Below are 25993 nucleotides of genomic sequence, written 5' to 3' on the forward strand. Positions count from 1 at the left end.
CTGGACAGGAGCTTTTGAACATGAATGTTCACCAGAGGTCACCATTTTCTCCACTTCCTAGAGGTGACTAGCTCAGGTTACTTACAGATTTAGAGAAAGACCCACAGAGCTGAGTGCCCTAACTTGGTGGTCATCAAGGGAACAGGAACTGGCCCTGGTGTTGTTTGGGTCTGTTCTTGCATCTTAAGGCTGACAGGGGCCTTGGTGGCCTCCTGGATGTGCCAATGCTGTGCCTGAGAGCAGGATGCCTGTGGCTCCTTCAGCAAACTGATTTCTCGTCTTTCAAGTCCAGCTTTCTAGGATTTCTCAGACTACTTTCCCCAACCTGCGCCATCCACAAGCTGGGGTGGAGTCGGGGGAGGTATTCTTCTTGTTGTTGTAAATGTACTGAGACCAGGCCATTCCAGTGTCCCTAGAGGTCTGGAAGTGATTTCATGCCACCCACTTTCCCCGGGGATACTCAGCTGCCACCTGTGGGTGGGTGGTGGAGCAAGTTGCTAACAGTTCATCTCTTGTGACAGGACTGAGGCCAGAAGTGAGCACCGCCCCCACCCCACCCACCCCCTCGCACCCGATAGGTAGCAGGAGTCCAGAAAGGTAGCTTCCCCCGCACCCAGACACCCTTGCCCCATGTCCCTGTGGACCTGAGCTGCAGTCTACCCTCAGGAATTCCAGGCTGAGTTCTCGGCTGCCAGACAGTCACAGCTTTGAGAATGGATTCAAAGCTAGTAAACGCATTTTGCCTTCTTGTCTTGGTGATAGAAGGAGTGATCTCTCTGGCCCTGAAGGAGTTCAAGCCGAGGTCAGATCAGCCAGCCCTCTGAAGGATATTCTAAACTGGGGGTCTGTGATGGGGGAGCTGTCCGACCGGCGCCCCTGTTGGCCTGCGGTGCGGTGCGCTATGATCACCACCCAGGAGGTTCAGGACTCGCGAGTCTGCGTGGCACGTCTGCGTTCCCCTGCGGACCTCGTCAATCAATCAGCCGCCTTGGCGAGGCCAAGACTTCATCCGCCCGCCCCAGGCCCTGAGAAAGACCCCCGCCCGGGCTGCCTGCCCGAACCCGCCCCCAGCGGTGTCATTGTTCTCTGACGTCACGCGGCGGCTCCGCCCCTCTCCCCCCCACTTTTCCTCCCCACCTCCGGTTCCCCCGGCTGGCGGCCAAGCAGCCTCCGACGACCCGGCAGTGCAGGGCTCCCCCCGCGGCCCGGCCAGGGCTGCGCCCCCTTGCGCTCTTCCCAACTTGCCTTTGTTATTCCAGCTCCCTTCCTCGCCTCGCCTCCGACACCGTGGCTGCCTGCAAAACGCGGAGCACGGAGTTATCGCCACACCTGGAGTCCCTAGCGGGCTCAGACCCAAGCCTTCCCCCGCCTGTCCTGAAGGGGAGCGCGTGCGCGTGCTGGCCTAGACGCTTGTTATCTTTAGGACTATAGTACCTCTAATCGAGAGGCGGGTGGGGTTGAGGAAGGGATGTGGAAGAGTAAGGGGAACATGTGTGGTATGTGTACGCGAATGTGAGAGGTAGTGCACGGGGAAATGCCTCGTGTTTTGTTTTGGTTTTAAACGTACCGGGGGTGGTGTACAGCGATATTTGTGTGTTCAATTGTATGACTCCAGGTGCACGAGCATATCTGGGATGGAAAGTGTGTGTACAAGTGTGTGGAGGGGGTCATGCGTGCTATGAGAAGTATGCGTGCCATGCTGCAAGGTAGGCGCAAACCCGTGTGCGGTTTGTGTAGGAGTTTCTGTGTGAGTGTCAATGGACAGGAGCCAAAGTGAGTGCGCACTTGGATACACTTGGGGGCCGGTCTGCGAGGGGAACCTCCGCGAGTGAGCGCACCTAACTGCTTCGTGAGTGCCCTTCGCCACTACAGGAGTGGAGCCCAGCCCTGGACTGTGAGCTGGGTTGGGTTATTTCCCCCTCTGCAAAGCGGGAGCGCTTGGCTCTCAGCGCCCCAGGCGCTCCCTACCAGGCACTAAGGCGATCTTGCTCTTAAGTTCAAGTAGTAGTGGGGACTTATGGTTCCCTCTGCACCTCTCGCTCTTTCTCAAGATGTCAATGGAGGCGCACTTCAGCCTCCCCTACTTCACCCGTGGAAGTGAAGGTTAGGGTCCTCAAACACTCTCTCACCCCGTTTTAGGAATAATCCCAAAGTCTACGTGGAAGCTTCACACACGGTGTCTCATTAGCAACCCAGCCACCCCAATTCAGATAGCTGACAGCACCTGGGGTCTCAGTGCACTCCTGCAGGGGACCAGCAGGAAGCGGGGTACGCCTTCTGGAAGTAATTTTGCTCCTACCAATGTGGTCCCTTCCTAGGCACATCAGTGTCCCTGCTCCAAACTTATAGGATGCGGAGAGGGGGGCGTTAAAGAGCAGCGAAGGGAGGCGAGAAGAGGGACTGGAGTGAACAAGCAGCAGAGGAGGGTGAGGGTAGCGCGGAGCCTAACAGGGTTCGGAAGAGAGCTGAGACCTGGGAACTGAAAAGAAAGGGAGGAAAAGAAGGGAAAGGAGAGGGGCGGAAAGGAAAGGGAAAGGGAAAGGGAGAACGTAGCGAGCGCGCAGATGGAGAGCGAACCAAAGCAAGCAGAGCTGCGCGCCGGAGGCGCGGCACTCCGCTCCCGCCGTTACTCCGTGCCGGCTTTTGCGGGAGGCCGGCGGCGCGGGGCCCTTTGGAAATAGAATAGCCAATGTAATCTGACACTTCAACTTGCTCGGCTCCGGGCGAGTTGATTCACTTACTCACCCCCTAACGCCGAGTTCCTTTTCACTGTCTGTGGACATTAAAAAAGCGAGCGGCGGCGGCGGGCGCCCGGGAGAGCAAGCTGCCGGCCGGGCGAGCAGCGATCGGGCTGCAGAGCAAGGGAGCAGCGCCCGCGCAGCGCGCTGACCCTAGCCCCGGCCGGTGAGGAGCCAGAGCCGGAGTCGGAGCCGAGTGGATTTCCGCGCTCTCGCTGCGCTCCTCCCGGCTCCAGCCTGCCCTACACGGCGGTGGCGGCGGCGCGTCCTCCAGCGGTGGCAGTGGTGCTCGCAGCGCCCGGTAAGTTTGGGGACAGAGCCAAGCGCCCGTTAACACCGAGGCTTCCACCCGCTCTCGGCGGATCGTCGGGGTGCGAGCGCTGTGTAGTATACTAGGGCTTTCCTCTTAAAGGTTTAGCTCTGGCCGGGCGAAAGAAGCCAGCCGTGCGGGCTCGGCGCGCTGCACTGGCCGCCGGGGGCGGAGGCTCTGGCCACCAGCTAGCGCCCAGCTTGTGTAGAGCGGCTCCGGATGAGCGCGGGGACCCGGGGTTCTTCGGGTGTACCGGGCGCCGGTGCGGTGGTGCGCGCGGACTCGGTGCCCGCCTCCTGCCGGCGCGCCTCCCAGCCGTCGCTCCGATCAGTCGGGAGCCGGCCGGGATACGGATTCGGAGGAGGGAGGAGAGGACCCGGGAAGGACTGGCTGCGTCTCCCTTGCCTCTTTTGGAAAGATGTGAAGTTGTGCTCCTGTGTGCGTAGGAGAACCTCTGGGAAGGCGCTGGATTCTAGGGAGGCAAGGGTTGGTGGTGTTAAGTTGTGCCTCCGAATTTCTATGGAGAACACACTTTTGTACATGGGAGATGGGGGCGCGGTTAAGTTGTTTTGGGGGGAGAATAGCCCAGGGAAATGCGGCGCGTGGCTGAAGCAGGACACGTTGAGGAGATGTGTCGAGGCTTCTCGTTAGGGCTTCGGAAGCCGAAGGGGCTTTCAGGCTAACGCCTGGCCGGGGCTGCCCCAGTCCGGAGGCGAGCCCAAGGGGAAGATGTGTCTGTGTGTGCGCGCGCGCGTTGCAAATACGAAAGTAATTTCCCCGTGTTCTTTCTTCCTCTCTGTCTCCGGCGGCGGTGGCCCCGGGGGAGTGGGAGGCCGACCCGGGAGGAGATTGAGGGGTCGGGCCGGAGCTGAAACTCGGTCCGGATTGTGAGAGGGAAGCTCAGAAAGCTTGTTTCACATTCCTGGCGTCAGGGCCAGGGAGAAAACAGTGGGGAGCACGGCCTCGGTGTCGCGGTGCAGGCTGCGGGAGCGCGTCGCCCCCCGGCCGGGGACATCTGTCCAGGAAGCTGGCCAGGCTGGGAGAGGGCGCGGTGCAGAGGGCAGGTTCCCCGCCCTGGAGCGGTGGGGGCGCGGGAGAGGGGCGGCCTCCTCTCCCGGCCATTGTGCGCCAGCAGATTTTCACGGGAGACTGCCCCGAAGCCGCGGGAGAAGGCCAGGAGCCGGCCACAGCCTCGGGTTTAAAAGACACTCCAGGAATGTAAACAACCCGGGCGGGAGGGCTAGAGGACGGGAGCGCGCCAGGACTGCGGGCCTGGGCCCCCCACCCTCCCCCGGGGACAGCGGATCGCCGCGGCTACTCTGCCCTTCCCTCTACCTGCCGAAAACTTTTCCTTTCTCTGGTTTCCAGTTCCACCTTGTGCCTCCAGCCCGGAGCAGGGCAAAGGGCCTCTTCCACAGCCCGGGCTCAAGGAGCCTGGCATCCCGCACCCGACCCGGGAGCCCTGGAAGGCCTGGCGGCCAGATCTCTGCTTCGATGCCGAGACCTCGGTCAACGTCTCCCCCGGGAGCTGCAGCTTCTTGGGCTGGCAATGCTAAGAGTAACTGGGGCTCTGAGCCTGCCCGCCTGGATTGCTTGCTCGCGTTCTCCCGCCCTCCTTCCCGCGGCTCCTTCCCCCGCTCTCCCCCTTCCCCTTTCAACCCTGACTGCTTTTCCAATGCCCTGACATGAGGGAGGAAGATTTAACTTGGCAGCCCAAACAAATGTTCTCTCTGAGATCTCCAAGAAGCTGGCTGGCGGCTGGGCTGGCGGGGTGAGTGCACCGCTCGGCCAGCCTTTCCCTCCTCTCTGTACTGCCAGGGACATTTGGAGCCCCGTGGGTGGACAGCCCCGCGCATGGACAGTGGGGACCAACCCCCCGGATTTGGAAGGGCGGTTTGTGGGCTGCGCCTGTGGAAGCCCCTGCCTTGGCCTTACAGAGAGCCATTGGCTCCAGCTGCCTCCTGGTGCCAGTGGTTTTCTTAAGCAACAGTTTGCCTCTGCTGCAACCTGGGAACTGGGCCTGGTAGACCAGAGGGTTAACTAGTGCAGTCTCCTCCCTCCCTCGTGGGTGTGAGGACAGGCTGGTTACACAGGGCAGGGCAGGAGGCCAGAGGCTGTTCCCAGAGGTGCCTGGTTTTGCTTATTATTGTTTTTTTTTTGAAGGTACAGATAAAGGGATGGTGGCTGGGGCTGGAGAAACAGGCGACTTGGTTGCTGGTGAATTCCGGGGCCTGCCTCTCTATGCTGGTGACTGGAGTGTGGAGGAGTTGCCTGTGAGCTATTTGGGAAGTTTAGACGAGGGCGCAAGCTCATGGCCTTTCTTACCCGGATTGGTTTTTTAAGAGGTCCAAAGAAGGGGGAATTCCTGGCCCCTGAGCGAGGCAGAGGGCTTGTGAACACCCGGGAGCCTTGTGCTGACCTTTCCCTCTTCAAGAAGAGGATGTGGAGAGGCCAGCATCAAACAAAAGGCACATTGAAAGCCCTATCTGCCTAGGAGCCTGTGCGCCCGAGGAGTGCAGTTAGAGGGAGATGGTGTTGTCCTCTGAGTTTTATGGGTATTGGTTGTTTTGTTTTTCTCCAAAGGACAGAAGCATCACTGGCCCCGAGTCACACGGTTAGGAGACCTCGTTTTCTCATATGAATCAGAAGTTTAGACTTGGGAACTTGGGAACTGGGGCTAGGGGAGGAGCTATAGAGTTTTCAAGACTTGAGCTGTGGTTGTAAGACTTTCTGAGTACTGTTCACAGTCTCACAGAGGGGACTGGACTTATAAAAAAAAAGTTTGAATAAATAGCCTTGTCTGTGCAGAAACGGCTGCTGGCTTCTTTGTGGGGACAAAATGTTCTTTTTTTAATTTTTTTTCATTCTAAGGAAAAGTGGGGGGGGATATAGGGCAAATGAAGAAAGACCTAGAAACTGGGATTTGGCTCCAACACCCCTCTGTGTGTGTGTGTGTGTGTGTGTGTGTGTGTGTGTGTGTGTGTGTTTGTATATGTCCTCTGGGGGCAAGGGGAAGTTTGGATACCTAGCTCCAGCCCCAGGTTCATTGGGTAGTTTTGACCCAAGTCTTAGAGTAAAACGTTGTAAGAAATCTCTGTACAGCAGTGAGTGAATTTGGGGAAACATCTTTGGGTATGGTGGCATGATACCAGCATGGTAGGCCTGCCGGGTAGTGACTGGGTCCCATAAATTTTCATTCATAGCTGCTCCTGTGGGTCCTTGCCAGGCCCCTGCCTCTCTTGCATCTTTATGAGATTCCTAGGGTTTTGTGTAGATAACAAAGGCTGCTGCCCTAATTACCCCTGACCCTGACCCTGTGGCTGCAGTTTCTCCTGGTGACTGCTGGATCCTCTCAGCAGGACACAGTGGCCTCTACCCAAGCCCTCTCTGGAGGTTGGGGGGTGGGGGTGGGTGGGAGCATCTTTGTTCTGAAGATACCCTGAGGCTGGGGTTGCCAGCTTGCCTGGGTACATGAAGCCTGGAAGCTCCAGCCCTGAGTCTGAGGTTAGGCCCTCCCTCAGGGAGGCAACACACAGCCAGCCTACCATAGACACTAGACACGGGGAAAGAAAACCCTATCAGATGGCTGTGGCTTGCTAGCTGTGTGGGCCAGGAGGTCACTCTGCTGGGCCTCAGTCTCCTGATGTGTAAAATGGGTCCAAGCCCAGAACTCCTATCATCCTACATGGTTGAGTCTTCATCCTGCAAGTTCCGCAAACTTTTGTGCAGAATATGTCTAGGACCGGATTGGCGGAAGGGTTGCTGGAAACCTTTTCCAGAGGTTGCTCCATTATCCTTACCTCCCTGATAGCTTACAGCTGACTCTTCAGCCTCAGCTTGCCTGCTTCCAGTGACAGGGTGCTCACCACCTTTGGGCAGCCTGATGAATTTTGGGCTTAAAATGCTTTGGCCTCTCCCAACCACAGACTCATTTTTCCTTAATGACTGTGAGGTCTGGGTCCTGTAGGATATGTGTGTATTATATCATAATGTAATGATGTGTACATGGGGGTGGGGAGCACCCTTCCAATGGCCGTTTCCAGCCTAATTGAGGTGAGAGGAGTGCAGGGGTTCTCTTCCATCGGCTCCAGGCTTGCCTCTTGAATTGCGTTCGACCTGGGAGGAGCTGTGTAATGACAGCAGGATCAGGTCAGGGATCCAGGACTAACTATTCATGTGTTTAATGAGAATCCACAGAGCGAAGACAGTGGCCCATGAGGCCCAGAACTATGCAAGACACTCTTAGGAGCTCTTGTCCAGCCAGGGCTGAAAGACCAGTCCAAATAAATAATTACCCACCAGCCTCTGGCTGCCTGCCATGTGTACATGAGAAAGGGTGTGGCCACAGCCCCTTCCTTTGCCCGGTATGGTTCATCTAGAATCGTTTTTTTTTTTTTCCAAACTTGTTTGATCCCATTCACAACAGTGTCAGCTACTGTATGGAATTACTTTCATTTAACAGAGAAGGAAAATGAAGCTCAGAGAGAGGCCCAGAGCTTGTGCCTAAGCCAGGACTCAGCTCCAGGCCTTGCAGATCCCTATATCACAGTGCATTGAGCAACAGCCCCAACTATGCAGGGATGTGCCTCAGAAACCTGTGTGGACCGACCCCAGAGAGAGTGAGAGAGTGAGCAGAAACAGCAGCTCTTTCCAGGAAGGGTGGCACGTAGACTTCCCTGCATCTGGCTATACAAGGTCTACACCACTAGCAGCTCACACCAGTTCGTTCCTTATTGTTGTCTCTCTCTCCCTCCCTCCTTGCCTCCCTCCCTCCCATCTAGAGCTTACACTGAACCTCAGGTCCTGCCTGCCTGCCTAGGTGTTTGAATGCACCAGCTTCGGCTCTGCGGTGACCCTGGAGGAGGAAGCAAGATTGTCCCTGGGCTGCTATGGTTTCTATAGATACAGAGTGTGACTCAAACTGCCCCTCCTCTGGCTGAGTCAGTCTCTTACACTATGTAAGGTGGCCACCCTTTTAGGGCCCCTGGAGTCTCCCTCCCCTCCTCCATGGCCACCACCCTTGCATCTGGTCATCTGGAGACGAATTGCTGCCACTTTTTGATACCCACCTTAGCTGCTGGGTTTGTGGGCAGTGGGTAACTGGGCAGGCTGGGAGGACACCTTCCCAGGAAGTCTGACCTGTCCTGGCCAGGCACACCTGTTCAGGTAATGACTGTAGCCCTGAAGGCCAGGGGCCTGCCCCTCCCATTAGGCCCAGCTGCCAGGGTTACTACAGGATTGTGCTGGGGGAGGCCGGGGTGGGGGTGTCTGAGCTAATTAGATTTCTTAGATTTCAACGCTCCCCTAATCCTGTTAGCCTGGCTGTAATTGTAACCACTTCAAGGTTTTGGCCGTGGCAGGCTGTTGAAGACAGACGGTGTGTGGAGACTCTGCTTTACCCAGCCCTGGCCCTAGACAGCAGGTTGAGGATAGGGACTGCTTTTCTAGGTCTCTTGGGCAGTGGTGGTGGTGGTGGTGTGTGTGTGTGTGTGTTGGGGGTGGGGAGTGTTTTTCTATAGCATATCTGCATTGCAAGCTGTCAGAACAGATATGTCCTTCCAAAGATCTCCTCGGTCAAACCCTTGTCAGAACCAGTGGGGAAGCTGAGGCTGGGGAGTGACATGGAGTGACAGGAGGGCTTCAGTAACTAGAGTGACTTATTCTTGGGACCATCAGAACAGGCTTTGCATCTCTGGGGCTATGAACCTTCCTGAGGCACCTGTCCCCAGAAACAGGGTCTGAGGGACAGGCCTGTTCCCCTCTTGGTGGGTCCACTGTCTATCTCTCTTCCCCTCCAGCACACATTCAGATGTGCACACACGCTCATCTCTGCCTGTCTCTGTCCTTTGCCCTCAAATATGGGGGGGGAGGGTCGGTGGTGATTCTTTTGTCCATTAGTTTTTCCCACATGCTTGTCAAACTCTATGCAGACCAGAACATGGCCAGGCCACTGATGGCGAGACTGTCAGAATAGGGACTCTTTTGTGCTTTCAATGGTTCCTTGTCCAAAATTCCTTCAGGGTGTCTGACTTGAGTAGAAACAGCTCACAATAAGGGATTCCTCTGTGGTCTCTAGAACCCTTCCCTGCCTGGAGGCTCCCCCTAAACCCCAAAAGACTCACCCTATATTCTTAGCTGTGGGTCATAGGAAGAAATACCCCTTCTACCACAGAGCCTCCTTCTCTGGGCTTTGAACTCCTATAGAGTTAGGTAGGGACTGCCTGTCTTTTTCTAGCCCAGGAAGATGGAGCCTTAGAAAGCAACGATTAACTTCACTCAAAGTTAGCAGTATACAGAGCTGAACTAAGCCTAGAACCTGGGCTCTGGCAGTTCATGAGTTCTTTAGACACGTACTGAACATCCACTGTTGGCCAGTCTTTAGTGCACCCCAGTCTTTAGTGCACCCCAATAAAGGCTGTTTGTAACCTAGCTCAGGAGCCCAGCTGGACTGAGGGAGGGCAGAGGTGACCCTTGAGTTTGTTGTAAGGACCGTCTCTAAACCTTTTCCAGTACACGAGCTTCCTGTGTGCATGTGCAGAGATGTCGATAGGTTGAGAGTGAATGCTGACGTGAGAGAAATCAAACCACGTTCCTCTCGAGAGACTCCAAGCTCTTCTGCGCCAAGGTTTCCTCCCCTGCAGCCCCCCCCCCAACCCATTTCCTGCCGACTTTGAGCGTGTATGGCTAATGGCTTATCTGTCCGCTGTTGGTTCCTCTCTGGACAAGGAAGCAGGGTTGGAACCTGCTGGCTCCACCCTAAGAGGCACCTGTGTCAGGTCCAGGTGACAGCTGCTGGAGGAAAAAGGAACCTGGCTCGGGATCCAGTTGTCTGGACTTTGCTCTGTCCTCAAGGCTCCTGCCCAGTCCCTCACCCTGCACCCTAGGTGGACCTTGACCTCTGCTGGGTCAGTTGGGGAGCTCAGAACACCATTTCAGCAGCGGGTGTGCAGCCTAGGCACAGAACGAGCTCTCCGGAGGCTTGGCTTTTTCTCCTGGTGTTTGGAAGTGCAAGAAGTCCTTTCCAGAGTCTCAGTTTTTCTTTCTGGATGGCACATGGGGAGAGTCCAAGCCCACAGGGGTTCAGGGACAGGCCCTGGGTCCACCAAGATGGCTTTCCTACCGCAGGCTATCATAGCCGGGAATCTGGGAAGAGGCTGGTCCAGGTGGAGAGGATTGTGTATCACTGAAGTTGCTATTGTTTACACACTTAAAATCATTTACTGAATCCCCCATCCCTGCTCTCGCTCTACTCTGTGTGTATGTGTGAGTGTAAGAGTGGATATATGTGTGGGTATGTGTGTGTATCTGGTATGTATGTGAGTCTGTATGGCTTGTATGATCTGAGTGTGTGTGTGTGTGTGTGGTGTGTGTGTGTGTGTTTCTCAGGATCTTAGCTGATTAGGTTGCACTAGCTGACCAGTGAACCTCAGGGATCTTCCTGTCTCTGCCTCGCAGCTCAGGGACTGTAAGAGTGCATCACTAACTACCCTTGGCTTTTTATGTGGGTCCTGGAGATTGAACTGGGTTTTCATAATCGCATGGCAAGCGCTTCAGGGACTGAGACACACGTCTCCCCAGCCTGTTTCAGGATTTTTTTTTCTGGCTGTCTGTAGTCTGTCAACTCCAGCTTTTATATTTGACATCTCTGACCTTGGCCTCCACGTCTGTGTATGAGTTATTCATGCTCTAACAATCACTGACATACCGCTCTCCCAATAGGTTAAGAAGCTAGGGAGTGTTCAGTGCCTGGCTTCTGGCAAGTGTTTAAGGAATAGTAACCTTAGTCAGTGTCAGGAGTGCTCTCCCAAAGTCTTACCTCCAGTGTACCGATTGCTCAAGGTCAAACTGGCTCAGAACCAACCAAAGCTTTCTGATTCCTTGTCTTTAGGGCCTTCTAAAACATGACAGGGGTACCTATCCTCTCACAGAGGCAATAATAACCCAAAGACATTTTAACTCAACCTACCAAAAGGCTTGGTGCCCCTGGAGAATGTTCTAAGCCATCTATCTGGCTTTCTGTCCGAGTGTCTTGTTTTCCCTCCTGCAACTTCCCTTTTGGCTTCTGTCCATTTGAAAAGACCCAGAGTAGACCAGGCCTTGATACCTGCTCATCTCTGTGCAGAGCATCTGTGGAGGACAGGGAATGGCACGTATGGCTACTCATAGACCCCCTTAGAGCTTCAGTTTCCTTACCCACCAATTAGGAACTGGGATGATATCACAGCATCCTGATTCAGGTTGATGAGGTAGCACAATACCCCGCCCCCCTGAAACTGTTAACGTAGCTTGCTTGAGAGCACTCAGCCTCATTCCTATAACCTCCATCTTCTGGAGAGAGAGCCCACAGCTTACTTCTGTGTGGGCATCTTTGAACAGTATCAGAAGAATGCCCTTGCCCACAAGGCCGGAGTCCCTGGCCATAGGAGGAATAGCTGGTCATGTCTTGAAGCTCCTCTTGGCCACATTCCAGCTCTGTGTGTGACCTCTAACTTCAGAGGGCATTGTCTTTAGAAGCCTGCTTCTCATTCAGCCGGGCATTTCACTGGTGAGAAAAACCAAGGTTGAAGAAAGAAAAGGGACTTGACTATAGTCCCTAACAAAAGAGGCTTCCTGTGACATATTACCTGGCCCAGGGTCAAGTGGTCCTAGGAATGTAGGATGAGTAGTTATAGGTATGGCCTTCTGGGATAGGCTGGTGTCCCTGGGAGATAGTCCTATCTCCTGCTGCATGGGCATGCGCTGTGATTAGGTGAGGAGAAGTTCCCCCAACTCTTTCTCCAAGTAAGGCAGTAGATCAGGTCAGAGCTTCTGTGGGTCATCTTTTCCTGGTGTGGGGAGCCCTAACGTGGATGAGAAGGACACTCAGCTTGCAGAAGAGCTGCCAGCCATCTCGGGGGGTGGGGGTGGGGGTGCATGCTTTGTGTGCAGAGAGGCATTTTGGGTAGGGCCTTGGGGAGGGCTGTGACCCCCCCATCTGCCACTGTGGTTAACACATCATTTCCCTGGCTCACAGTCCTTAGGTTTCTGGCTTTCTGGACTTTGGGAAGTGGTCTGGCTGTCTGGCAGGGAGAGGCGGCTGCTCATTAGCCTTCAGTCGTTCTACTCATTGTGCACGGGCCACCAGGGCCCCAGCACCTTACCGTGTCGCAGATCCTGGGAGCAGAACAGAAATTCAGGGGGAAATTCTAGTCTTGTTTTGAAGATGGGCTGTGGAGCTCAGCCTCTGCTGGACGCCCTTACTGAAGGGTGAGCCTTCAGTGCCCCCACCTGGCCTGAGCTGACTTTGAATTTCTGCTTCTTGTCAGCCCAGCTGGTCCCTTTATGCAGAGGTGGGCCTGCTTGGAGGGTTTGAATCTTCAGGTCTTCGAATTCTCAGGCTTTCTACCTTGGATAGTTTCCCTCTTCGCCTGGCCCCTAGCAGTGCCTAGGCTGCATGGCCTGTTCTATACCACTCACAGGCTCCACATACCCATTTCCAGTGTTCCTGGGACCTTTGGTTCCCAAGTCCTTGAGGTATCTTGGCAGCCACATCCTCTGACGCCTGTCACACAGGTGTATGTCCTGCGTATGACATCCCCATAGTACGTCGTGTGTGGCCTTGTGCACCTCCTGGAGTGGGCTGTTCCTTACTCCCCTCGTGGTCCCTTCCAGCTGAAGTCCAGTTCTCATCCCAGAGCCATGAAGGATCCGGGGCTCACTCCTCTTTTTGACACAGCACAATGGTATTGCCTGGGTCCTCCTCGGCTGAATCTGAGGCAGGACGGAGTAAGCAGAATGGACTTCCTGGAGGTGGTGGCTTTCTTTTGGTTAGGGTTTCTATCACTGTGATAAAACACCGTGACCAAAGCAACTTGGGGAAGAAAAAGGGTTTATTCCCTCCTACTTGTAGTCCACCCTCCAGGAAATTCAGGGCGAGAACTCAGTGCAGCACCCTGAAGGCTAAAGCTGATGGAGAGGGGCCCTGGAGGACTGCTGTGTACTGCCTTGCTCTCCAGGGCCTGCCCAGCTTTCTTTCCTTAGCACACACTGACCGCCAGCCCAGGGATGGCCCCACCCACAACTGGCTGTGTCCCTCCCACATCGGTCACTTATTAAGAAAGTGCCCTACAGACGTATTTACAAGTTGATCTGCTGGAGGTAGTTTCTCAATGGAGAGCCCCTCTTCCCAAATGACTCTAGCTTGGGTCAAGTTGAAATAAAACTAGCCCGTGCACTGGGCCTTTTGCTTTCTTTGCATCTGGGCAGCTTGAGGACATCAGGCTGGATGGGGAAGTAGTACCCTCGGGTGGTGGGGTGTGGAAGTGGCTAGGGAGGCAGATGGTTGAGACACAGGGGGAAGAAAGTGGCTGGCATTTGCTGAGCAAGCAGGATCCTGTACTGGGTGCTTTTGGAAGGTGATTTTTGTCTTTCAGGCCCTTCCGGTCACATTCATTCACCACTAGAGGCGGAGCCCTGTCCAGGGAGGTGGGGGCAGCATGGACCTGAGCCTTGCGTCCTCTCTAGCCCGCCTCCCACTGGCACTTGCCTGAGGCCAGCTTGTCCCTCACTGCCCACTGCCATCTGTCCCAGGCCCATCCCACCCAAACACTCTCAGGCTCCAGAGCTCAGGGCTCTCTGTAAGAAGCCCTGGGTTTGGCATTGCTTCCTGCTGTGGCATCCCTTGTGGCTGTTAGGAACATCAGACAGGAGGCCCTGCCCTTGTCAGGTGCTATGCAATAGCACCCTGTCAGACAGCGTAGAGTATTATTACCACATGCACCAGGAATAACATCAGCCCTTTATTTACGCGGTGGGTCTAAACCAGAGGGACAGGTTGCTAGTTGAGTATTCCAACCATGCAGCCTCTGGCTGTCCCTATATAAGCCCTCCCCTGGAGTGAGTAAGGCTCAGGTCCAGCCCCCACTCCCCCATGGCTGTCAACAGGGTTGCTCCCCTGCTTGGGATTCCTGCTTTGTCTCACAGAGGTTTGGGTCCTAAGCCCCTGAACCTGCTCCCCAGAGCTGTTGGGCCTGGAGCAAGCATGAAGGTGTTTATTCACTGTGGTGTCTGGGGCACTGTTGGTCCCTTGATTGTGGTCTGCCCATGGCTGCCATCCTCTGGTAAGATACTTTTCAGTACATGTAGGGCTGCCTTGTGTTTTGCCATTTGTCACTTGGAGTAGAGCCAGGGTCTCCAGAAACCACCGCCACCCGCTGAGACTCCTTGCCCACTTGTCTGGCCTATTTGACCACCAGATGTTGCTTTGTCCTAAACCACAGTTTGGATTTGTTGCTGCAGTGCCAGGCGACACGACCCCTCCCCGAACCCACAGAACCAGAGATGGGATCAGGGGGTAATAGAGGAACCTGTTCATTACACCTTCCTTTCCCCCACTTTCCAGATAGGGAACTGAGGCTCAGAGAGGGGAAACACAACTAGCAAGGTGCTGGGTGCGCAGACCCTAGCGCTCTGGCCTCCCTCTGCCCCTATCCTCCACTCTCTGAGGCTGGCCTTCTCCCTGCTGGGCCGTGTACATGCAGGATGGGGGACCACAGGCAAAGCAGCAACCTGTGCGCAGTTCTTAAGGTTCTTAAAGCCTTCATCTCTTAGGCTGCTTCCCTGGGACAGTTAGGGAGCGTCTCTCACTAGCCTGAGACCCAGGCTATGGATTTGTCCAGTCCCCCGTCCTGCTCCCCTAGGAGAGAGTGGCTATCTAGAATCCTTTAGGGGTTGTCACCTCTACTGTCACTGCTACAGTACCTACTCTGTCACCATGCCCATTAAACACTTGGAATTGGGAAGTGCTGTGGGCATCTGGTCCACACTTTGCATTGTGGTCTCTATCTTCCTTTTCCGTCGGTGATCAAGCCTTCATCTTCTCTGCTTTCTGTGCTGAGTTCTAGTCCCCCCTCTACCATTTTCTCTTCCTCCCTTCCCTCTTTACTTCATAGCAGTGAGTACCAAACCCAGAGCTTTAGCCATGCTAGGCGAGTACTGTACCACAGAGGTCCCCTCCCTGACTTGATGAGACTTTCTGAGGTTTCAGACCTGGCATTCACTATACAGCTGCCGTCCTCCAAGTGCTGGGACCATAGGCAGGTTCCGCACATACGGATTATTCAAGGTTGGGAGGCAAATCCAGAGTTCTGTGTATTGAGCTACATGCCAATCCCTACTAATTACTTTCTTTCTCTTTCTTTTCTTTCTTTCTTTCTTTCTTTCTTTCTTTCTTTCTTTCTTTCTTTCTTTCTTTCTTTCTTTCTTTCTTTCTTTTTTCGAGACAGGGTTTCTCTGTGTAGCCCTGGCTGTCCTGGAACTCACTTTGTAGACCAGGCTAGTCTTGAACTCAGAAATCTGCCTGCCTCTGCCTTCCAAGTGCTGGAATTAAAGGCGTGCGCCACCATCACCCGGCTCCTACTAATTTCTTATTTGGCAACAAGATCTCTCTTAGTTTCCCAAGCTGACCTTGAACTGACACTCTACAGTGCAGGTGGGTCCTCTCACTTCCCTTTCACCTGTCTCGGCCTCCCAAGCAGCTGAGCCTCCAGGCTCACACAGCACACTGCAGCTTTCTAAAGTGAGAGGCACCTCAAGCCCGGAGCCTTGACATTTTTTTTCTAGTCTCTTCATTCAGTCTGGTGAACTCCCACTCATCCCTGAGAATCCAGGTCAAAAGCTGTACCCCAGAGCTTGTCCGCTGATAGTAGCAGGTGCTGGGAAGGTTCTCCACTGAGGGCTCCCCCCCTTCCTCCCCTCTGCTCTCTTTCTTAGTTGCTTGCTATCATCTTGGCTGGAGCTGGGACTGGGTCTCCCTTCACATCCCCTCTCCCTGTCTGTTCGTCTGTCCGTCCATCCGTCCATCCGTGTCCTCACAGGTTGGCGCAGGGCCTGCACAGAGGAGGTAATGAAAACATTTCAGTGTATTCCTGGAGCAGTAGCTAGTTACTATGGAAACAAGGAAGTGTTGCAACTTCCTGAACTTGAGGTTGGGGTCAGAGAAGGCGGCTCTGTCTTGGCTCCATGAGATGGACCCAGGATGACTGTCCTGGGGTTCTTCCTAACTCCAAGTTGCCTGTGGCAACTTTCCAGTCTCTGAGCCTCAGTTTACCCTTCAGGAACATATAGACACAGGGATGCTTAGCTTGCAGTCTTGCAGTCTTCATCTGTCTTCTCGTGTGACAGATGGTCCCTTTGCCCTCTTCAGGCCTGTCTCCCCACTTTGCTCAACTATTTCCCTAAAAGGATACGTCATCAAGTGTCTAGATCCAAGTGTCTGTAGCCTGAGTGCCCTTGCCTGCACCTTGAGACTGCAGGGACACAAAGAGGGAAGTCCCCACAGCCAGGGTTGCAGAGAGTAGAGCACGAGGTGGGTGGAGGGGTTGTCAGCAAACCAGGCCAGCTGACTCTGGTCTGAGCCAGCACATGCCCTGGGTCATTTTCCCTCACCCTGAAAGTGGCCTGAACCAGCGTGGGTCAGGGTGGCCCTTAATGTTGCTGGACACTGCCAGTTTTGCCTTCTGGTGTCATGCTGGGGGGGGGGGCGGCAGGGCCAAGTAGCCTCAGAGGATGTCCCCTGCCCGCGGCAGTAGGTGAGCAGCGCACGTTCTCACTGTTTCCTCTCTTTGCCTGATCGCTCAGATCTCAAGTCAGCCAAGCTCAAGCTGCAGCCTCCCCCGCAGCCCTGCAGCCCAAGCAGGTGCATCTGAGCTCAGCCTTGTCCACACATGACAAAGAAGCCAGGCTGAGACTCGAGCAACCCAGCCCAGGCCCCCTACTGCTGTACATAGCTGACACCAGGCTAAGTGGGCATCAGACTTTGGCTGCCCACACCCACGTTGGGCTCTTGATGCCTTTAGAGAGATAGACCAGGTTTCTCCCAGGTCTGGGATTAGTAGGGCCTGGAGGAAATGGTTTCACGTCCTCTCCAGCTCAGCTTACTGATCTATAACATAGGAAGGGAGGGAGGCTGAGTAGGCTGCGGCAGGCTGCCTGAGTTCTCTGGAGCCCAGCCACACTCAGTGGGCAGGCAGTTGCAGCTAGAGCCTGGAGCCTGGAGGCATCTGGGAATTTGGGGTGTGTGGGGGGAAATATAAGTCTGAGGGCTGTGGTGTATGTAGCTCAGTAGTAGGATGCTTACGGAGCAGATCTGAGGTTCAACGTTCTACTCCAACATGAATGAAGTGGGAAGGGAGGGAGAGAAGGAGATAGGAAGGAAGGAAGGAAGGAAGGAAGGAAGGAAGGAAGGAAGGAAGGAAGGAGCGATGCTGTTTGCAGTCATGCAGATAGGACTTCCTTCCCTTCAGTTCCCAGCTGTGTTTCCTATCCCTGGAAACAGCCCTGACCAGAGTCCACTGACTAGTTAGTCGCTCACTCCTGCTACCTTACAGCCTCGTGATCTGGACAAGCCCTATGCTCTCCCTGCATTGTGGACCCCTGAGTCCATGCCTGCATCTGGAACGCTGTTGGAAGCCTGTTTGAGCCTCTTGGTTACCAAGCAGGCAGAATCCTCACACTAGACGCTCCCCCCCCCCGCCCCCAAACCCCATGCAGGTTTCATGTCAGGTCTCGCTTCTGGAAGAGTCTCACTGTGTGGGTGACAGCGGGTCTCAGGCGCCGTTCATCTTTTTCTGTTAAATGATCTGCTGTTAGTGAGTAGCCATTTGTGTGCCTGGTGTGTGCTTATGTGGATGCGTGTGCTACAGTGCGTGTGTGGCGGACAAGAGGGTCCGAGGACAACTCTGTGAAGTCAGGATTGTGAAGTGCTGGGATTGAACTCAGGTCACAAGGTTTGTACAGCAATACCCTTCACCTGCTGAGCCATCTAGTCAGACCCATTGAGGTTGTTTTGGTTTTGAGTGGGAGTCTCTCCCTGACTTGTCTCTGCCTCTCCAGCGCTGGATTGGCAGGTGAAACAACCCTTTTTACATGGGTTCTGGGGAACCAGAGTCAGGTCCTAAGCTCTTAACCCTCTGAGCTCTCTTCCCAGCCCTGGGGTGTGTGCACAGCCACAGAAACCAGTTCTTTACAGTTTGAAAGTGAGAGATCTTCCTTGTCTGTTCGCTGAGGTCCCCCTTGGGGGCCCACTAGCTTTCTGCATTCTTCCTGCTTTGAGATGTGTCCCCAGACAGTGCCTGGAACAGAGTAACCCTGAGTCAAGCTGGGTGTAGCCACCAGGGCTTGGAAGGAAACCTCTACCATCATCCGGACGACTCTGCTGTATAGAACACCCAGATACTCAGGGTATGGGGTCCCCAACGTGTTTCCTACCTTTTTGGGATCTTAAAAAAAAAAAAACCTCATCTTTTTTGTTTGTTTGTTTGTTTGTTTTTGCAAGTCCTGAGCCTGTCGCTGACTCTTTACCTTTGGCTAGCATTTGGCTGTCAAACCGGTGCTTTCTGTTTCCTGCTTGAGTAGTGCCCTGATTTTCCTTGCTTGAGCAGCTGCTTTAATTTTTTTTCTCTTTGGGATCCCTTCTAGTGATAAATCCATGGGGAGCAGCAGGGAAATTTAGTAAGCTCTGGTTGTTCTTCACTCTGTACCTGGTTTGGGGGTGGTGTTTGTTTGTTTGTTTGTTGTCATTTACTTCTGGAGCCCCAGTCCTCCAACCCTTTTCATTGTCTGCTGACGGCGGTGTGCAGTTTGGCGGGCAGTGCGTCTGCTAGTGTGCTAGTGCGGGCTTCGCCCTGCACAAACGCTGCTTACGCGGTAGCTCCCTGCAGATGATATATTTATCAAATGACATCCTGGAGAACGATGGTAAAGTGCCTATGGGGAGGGGAGTCTTTATTCTAAACTTGCATAAGGTCACCGTAAGACTCAGGGTTGTTATCGCCTGGCTGAGCTGCCTGCAACTTGGAGTCAGTCACCTTGGTGCCACCCTATGCCTGCGACCATGAGATTGGGTTTCTGTCCTAGGCACTTGTCTTGTGGGATAACAGCTGGACTCGACCTTCTGATGCCCAAAGCCCTCTAGACTCCCTTCTTGCCCTGTCTCCCCTTGGCCACCAGAATGGGTCTAAATAAAAGACACCCGAGCCATGGACCTGAGCCTGTCGAGGCCCCACCCCACCCCCACCCCTGCTCACTAATCCTCTGGGCCTGGCCTTCAGGGCCTCCTGTTATCAGACCCCAGCCATGATTTCACTTTTACAGTCTTTGTGCCTTCTGTTTCCTCTGCTCTGTATGCCTGGGGAACTCTTAAGCATCCTGCAAAGCCTGCCTCAAGCCACAGCCTGCCCTAGTCCACCAGCCGAGTGTAGAGGCCGCCCTTGCCCCATTCCTCAGGCGCTCTCTGCTTGCTGACTTCTGTGGGATCCTTTGTCGTCAGGATGGCCACCACTCTCAGCCCCGACTCGCCAACACCCTGCACCGCGTCTGGCAGCTAGCAAGCATTCCAGAACGCTCTCTACACAGTGAATAATAAGTGACGCCACCTTTGACACAGTGCTGGTGGGTTTGTGGTTTGGATGCACATCCTCACATTCAGGAGGAGTGAACCACCTCAGTGTGGTTCATTCCCAGATTGCAGCTGGGCCCACAAGCCTGGCCCAGCCCCACTGTGCTTTCTTGACTTTCTTCACCTTCCCAGTTGGAGCAGAGGGCCTGGCCTGGCTCTCACAGCACCTTCAGGGCAAGGCAAAAAATGTGCAAAATGGTTGGGTCTGGAGACACCTGTACTTCAGTTACCCCTCTGCCTTGCTGACTGCCCTGGTTTTGCTGGCTTGGAGAACTATCTCAGTTTTAGAAGCCTGGCCAGGCTGAAGGGCCTCTTGGGCAAGACCCTGGGCAGATCTGGGGCCTGAGCCACATAGGCAGCCTACACACCAGGCAAGTCTATGGCAAATGGCCCTGGCTTGCCAGCTCTGGGGAGGGTAAAGGGAGGGCCACCTTCTGCTGGGTAAACATGGTGTCCAGGCCTGCCCAGGCACGTCCCTGGCTCTTTCGGTTAAAGACACAGGACAGCATTTCATTTCACCAAGGCTGGAGTCGCTGGGTGGCAGTAAGAAATGACAGGTAGGGACATGAGGGAATCTCTAAGCCTTGATGGACTCTTAACCAGATCAGGCTGCAGGAGGATGTCAGGGGGCCAGGCTCTGATTGCAGTCCCTCCCCATGGTGCCATCTTTTCTCTGCTAGCTGCTCCTGAGTGCTCAGGGGTGGGTGGGCTCGGAGCTACTCCTGGGGTTAAGCCAGGTCTGACTGGAGCCACCTCTGCATTCCTACTGCAGACACATTCCACGCTTACCCAAGGTGGCTCTTTGTTCTCTGGGACACCCAGGAGACTCCAGGCAGCCTTCTGGACTTGTTCCTGGAACGGCAGCCTCTGCGATGGGTGATCCCATCCATCTCCTAGACTTGGAGTGGAGCTCAGCACCATGTCTCTGGGTCTTTCTCTTGACATTAGGCCTTGTGCTGACCGTGTGTGTATGGGGTTGGGGGGGGTGGGGGTGTCAGAAGACAACTTTTAGGAGTCAATTCTTTCTTTCCGTTTGACGTGTCTGTACCTGTTGATCATCTCTTTGGCTCAACTCTTTTGTTTTGATCCGTCTGTTGGTGTGCCTGAGTAACATTCTGGGCATAGTGACCAGCGTTGCCCAAATGGAGAGCCCCGAGTGTTGCCTGGACTGTTTGCCCTGGGGAGATGGAAGGGTTGCTGCCTCTTGGGAGAGCTTCTGTGGTTCATAGCAGAGACGGAACTATTCCAGGTCCTCTGTTCTCACCCACTGGAGCTGAGTGGTCCTGCTCTGTAGCCCTTGACCTTTGTGTGAACAGATTCCAAGACAGCCGTGGAGACAGAGAGAAGAGCTGACACTCCAGCTCACTTACCTCCCCAACATATACTTGCTGGGTCTTGCTCTCTCCTGTCTTCTACAATGTAGAGCTAATGCGGCATGCTTGGCTTGCGGCAGGGTTAGCAGGGAGCCTCCTGGGAGTCCTGAAAGCTGGGCTGTTCCATGGAATCACACTGTTAGATCCTGTAGGAAGCAGGTAGAAATTGGAAGTCCTGGGTCCTGGTATACACGGAGAGGTTTGTGCTGTGTGTGCCAGCATGCTCAGGTACACCAGCAAAATGCCTTTGTCAGTTCATCATAGACTCTGGCTTGGGAGGCTAGGAACTCACTATCTGGAGGGCAGGCACCTAACTCTGACCCCCCAGCTGCATCTGGGACTGAGGACCGGTTCTTGCCCTGGTCTCTGTCCCACTCCTCACTGACAAGGCCACCACTCTTTCATGTCCTCTTGACCATCTGGACCCTCCCAAGCTCCTGGGTTTCTGGAGGGAGGGGACAGGTTGCAAAGATCCGGGAAGAGCTGGAGTGTAATTTTATTTCTGTGGTTTTCCTTTCAAGCTGTCACGGTAAATCTATTTTGCTTGTCACTTTGTAAGTCATTATGCAGAATTAAACCTTTTACTAGCTTTTAAGGCTTCTGCAGCCACCGACGGCCCACTCGGCCCCTGTGCTGCCTTCTTCTTCCTCCCGCCTGCCTGAGGAACCTTTAAAGCTCCAGGCAAGCCCTACTGCTGATTTCTTCAGGCCCGTTCGTTAGATTGCATAGGGAACCCAGGCCAGAGTATGCCATTGCTCAGTTAGCTACCTGGTCTCACAAATGGGAAAGCACAGTGGGAATTAGAGGCTCATACTCACTTTCTTGAACACCTGTGAAGTGGTGGGGCAGTAGGCTCCGAGAGCCAGAGAGCACGGGATGCTGAGATGGAGGAGGTTGTCCCCGGCAACCAGTGGCGTAAGTGCTCCAGACTTAAGGGGTATTCTGCTTTAGATCCGCAGAAATGCTACTGTCCCCTCCTGGGGGAGGGGTGGGTGAGTGGGGATGGGCAAGTGTTCACAGTTGGTCTGGAGAGCACACTGGAGTACAGGTGAAGATGAGACCGTGGTCAGAGATGCTGCTCTGGCATGCAGGGTCCCATTTATTTATTCCTCCAGAAATCTGTGCCCGGCTCCAGAGGATCTCTTCAGCGTGAGCACAATGGAAGCACTGGCGAAGCTGCTGAGAGCTCCGCAGAGGGGCCAGGCTGCTAGGCCGCCAGCCAGCAGAGTGCATCACACAGCCAGTCCATCTGCGGAGGCCCGCAGAAAAACAGACGGCACAGGAGTGCCAGCCCCAGAGGCTGCAGCCATGGCAGGAGTGGGTGAAGCTTGTGGGTGCTGCCTACGTCAGGGACCCTGCTGTCCCCTCTGGCCAGCCAGCCAGTCCTCTGCTTTGCCTCGTCCATGGGATTAATGGCTTTGCTGGAGCTCGAGGCGTCCCAAGCCATCTGTGCCTGATGATGCCTCTGCCAGTCTGCCAAAACTGTCCCCACCTTGGAGGGTGGGACAGCACGAGCCCAGCTTCTTTGTCTTGAACCCTGACATAGTGTTACTCCTCAGAAAGACCCACTCAATAGGGCCCTGTGCTTAATACAGCGGGCTTCCTTGGGGAAAGCATTGAATCACCGTCATTCCTGTATTCTTCTCATGACCAGCAACGTCTACATGGTGTCCTGTCTCCCTTAGTACAGGGCCGTGGGGTGCAGTGACACGCCTTGAGTGTGGACAAATTATTATTGAGATCTTGACCTTGGGTTTCATAGTCTAAATGGGATTGGTAAGACTTAGCTGCTGGGCAGAACAGAGATGATAAATACTCAGAGATTCAGAGGTGACAATGAAGAGGCTCAGAGGAATGAGAAGAGCATGGACCAGAGTGGCCAGGGAGGGCCACCTGGAGGAGGGGGACATTTAAGGGCAAGGCACTATGGGAGAAGAAAAGCACTTGTACAGTGGGAGGGATACATGTGTGGATTCAGGCAGTTCACCCAGTGCCCGTGGGCTTTAAGGGAGTAACTGAAACGTCTTCAGGAATGGTCAGCCGATACCCAAGGGAGAGCAGGTAGCAGGTGCGGGTAAGGTATTGCCTGGGTAGGTAGGAGTGTGGGATCCGACAGGGAGAACAGGGGCTGAGATGTGTTTTAGGAGATTAATGTAGCTGGGAGCCTCCAAGGCTGAAGGAAGAGACTGGAGCCCTGTTAATTACACAATGGGTCCCAGGAGTGTCTTCAGAGCCAACAGAAGGCCTGGTACTGGGTGGGAGGGCTGTCAGGGGTGGAGCTAGGGGATAGCCCCTCCTTCATAAGTAGAGAAGGGTTTTGCAGGCCTGAACTGGTGTCCTATGGGGTGCGGTGGGGAGTCCAGAGAAGGAGAGCTTTTCTGTGAGTTGACACTGATATAGTTTTATCTGTCTGTAAAGCTGGCTGGCCCACCTTGGCATGGCCATTTCAGGGCAGCCAGCTTCCCTTGCATTTCGTCCGTGTTCCATCCATGCTGACAGACCTGGCTCCAGGTGAGCATGCTACTGTCAGGAGATCGTGCTTCAGAGGGTCAGAGCTGTCCTGCTGTTGACAGGGCTCTGGTCACCCTGCACGCACACTGCCATGGCAGCTTTGCAACTCCTGATGCAGAGCCCTGGACCTTCAAACAAGAGGGTCTGTGCTCCTCTTGGTCTCTGGTGACTTTGTCATGTTTGCTTGTGTTTTCTATGCAGTTCTTGGAGGCCTTTATGAGTCCAGCCAATATGTACACCCTTAGCCAATCCCCAAAAAAACTGACATTAGGCACGTGCCCCTACATGCTGTGCTCTTGGGTCTAGACTCCAAGTACAGAGGCTTTCCAAGTATCTTTCCTATAAGATGGGAGTTGAGTTGGGTTGTTTTGTGTTTGTTTGTTTGTTTGTTTTAAGAATTTTATTTTTCTTGATGGGGAAGAGAGAGTCTAGGAAAGAGCACCCCCGAAAACATTAGATTATAAAACTGACAGTTATGGAGCTGAGATTGCCAGCTGATAGAATACTGGTTCCTTGGGATTCATGAACTGTGGAAGAGACTAAGGCCCAAAGAGTGGGTGGGATTATTCTGCAGCCTCCCACCCCCAGCGAGATGCGAATGGGTGGCAGGCTGGGACCCTCGTCAGTGACAACTATTTTTCAGTCTTAGCCACCATCATGAGCAGTGCAGTCACTCGGTTCTCTTACCGTACTGCACAGTTTCTGTGATTGTCTCATTTAATTGTCCAGGGAACTGTAAAGAAGGAGCGGTCGCATCGTCATTTGACGTCACGTGTGATGTCGTGTGATGTCACAGAGTGATGGCAGCTGCAAAGTGAGACGGTGTCTGTCTGCAGCAGGACTTGAATGCAGATCTGTGTCTGAGAAGCCTCTCTTCTGCTGCCCCCTTGGTGGCCCCTGCCCCGGTCCCGCTTCCTGGGCCAGCCCCAGCACTGGGAAGGTTGCTTCCTCTTTCTAGACGTGGGCGCGAGGGCTTTCTGTATTTGCGAGATAGAGAGCACTTTCTGGACGACTTTTATCAGCCTGAGCAAGCCTTTTCGAGTTACAGGAAGAAAGCTCGTTCCGTTTTAATTCAGAGAGAGAAAGGCAGAGGTGAGCACCGGGTAGATTTAAAAATAAACAGTCTGCCGAGGGCATTGTCTGTCCCCAGCCCGACAATGCTGGACTCGTATTGACACCACAGCCTGTTCTGCACGTCAAAGCTGCCCTTTGGACAGAAAGGCCTGCTTGAGTAAGAGCTTGGCTGAAATGCCAAGGCGCCCTTCCTCCGACCGACCGGCTTCCCCAGAACAAGCCTGCTGGGTGAGTCCAGCTGTTTACTGAGGCTGGGGCCTGGTGCCCTAGGTGTGCAAGGAGCACAAGGTGCACAGCCTGCCTGTGCTGGTACTAACCTGGGCTGTGAGGGCTGAAACTAGGCAGCCTCTGCCCTTCTTGCAGTCTTGAAGGAGCTCCTGGGCTGGGTCCTAGGAGTTGGAAGTCCCCAGTTGCCCAAGTGGTTACCGTTCTGCAGAGGGAGCAGGCAGACCCCAGCTCTCCACCAGCAGCACCCTCAGGCTCTTCCGGGTTTAGTGCCTCCTATCTTTGGCTGCGGAGCTACGTTGACTGCCTGCTTCCCTGGCTCTTTGGAAAATGGAAGCCCACAGTAGCTGCATCTGGTGGCCTGGCCCTGCCAACTGGGTGGGTGATTTGATACGAGTCCAACACCTTTCTGGGCTTCAGTGTCCTCTTTAAAAGTGTGTGTGCCAGGAAAACATTCAGTCGGCACAGAGCTTATTGCACCAATAGGAGGAGGACCTGCACTCAGGTGAAAAGCCAGGTATGGTGGCTTGGTGCTTGTAATCTCAGTACTGGGGTGGCAGAGATGGAAGGACCCCTGGATTTCGGTGACCAACCAGTTTAGCTTAATTTTTGAGCTCCAGGTTACACACACACACACACACACACACACACTCACGCACACACACCCGCCAAGGTGGTGGGTTGGGCTGGTAACTAAGTGGGTAAAGGAGTTGGCTGCTCAAGCCTGGTAACCTGGGTTTCCAATCCTGGAACCCACGTAAAGGGGGGGAGGGAGGGAGGGGGAGGGGCAGGTAGACCTCACTCCCAAAAGTTGCCCTCTGGCCTCCACCTATGTGCTGTGGCATAACGATAACACTAACAATAACAACAATAATAATCTTCAAAAAGCAAGGTGCCTGACAGCTGTTGAGAAGTGACACCCAAGTTTGACTTGTGGCCACCACAAGTGTGCTCACAGACATACGCCTGCACATACACCTATTCATATCTGCCCATAGGAGGGAGGGAGGGCGGGAGGACACACATGCTGAATGCTGGTGAGAGGCCTGGGGACCTGCATGCATGTGCGCTCACACCGGTTCACACGCATGCACTTGCTCATACAGAAAGTGACGAGGTTGAATGCCCCTGAGAGTTCAGAGGCCCTTGGGGCACAGGGCACATGGCCCTGTATTACTCTAGGTTCACGTTGCCCTTCTCACTTGTAGGATCTTGGGCTGGCATACTCATTTCCTGGGGACAATGGAGTTGTTAGGGGGATGAAATATAATAATGTATGCTTAGTACTCAGTGCTGAGCCGGTCCCATGGTGAATGCTCGTAAATAA

The 25993-nt window shown here is 54.3% G+C and overlaps 1 protein-coding gene across 6 annotated transcripts in view; it reads left to right on the forward strand.

Moving 5' to 3' along the window:
• Positions 1-2603: 2603 nt before the first annotated feature.
• The window catches only part of Zmiz1 (zinc finger MIZ-type containing 1), a 206707-nt gene continuing 183317 nt past the window's right edge, over positions 2604-25993 (forward strand). For 2 of the 6 annotated variants that reach the window (XM_021202856.2, XM_021202857.2), the window contains exon 1: positions 2605-3039. The gene's annotated coding sequence lies outside the window, so the exon portion shown is untranslated. Of the gene's footprint in view, positions 3040-3264; positions 3487-24376; positions 24460-24490; positions 24670-25993 lie in introns of those variants that run through there. The other 4 variants (XM_029541335.1, XM_029541332.1, XM_029541331.1 and 1 more) reach the window with 4 other exon arrangements.

Source organism: Mus pahari, chromosome 8 (genome assembly GCF_900095145.1).
Source record: "Mus pahari chromosome 8, PAHARI_EIJ_v1.1, whole genome shotgun sequence".
NCBI lineage: Eukaryota > Metazoa > Chordata > Mammalia > Rodentia > Muridae > Mus > Mus pahari.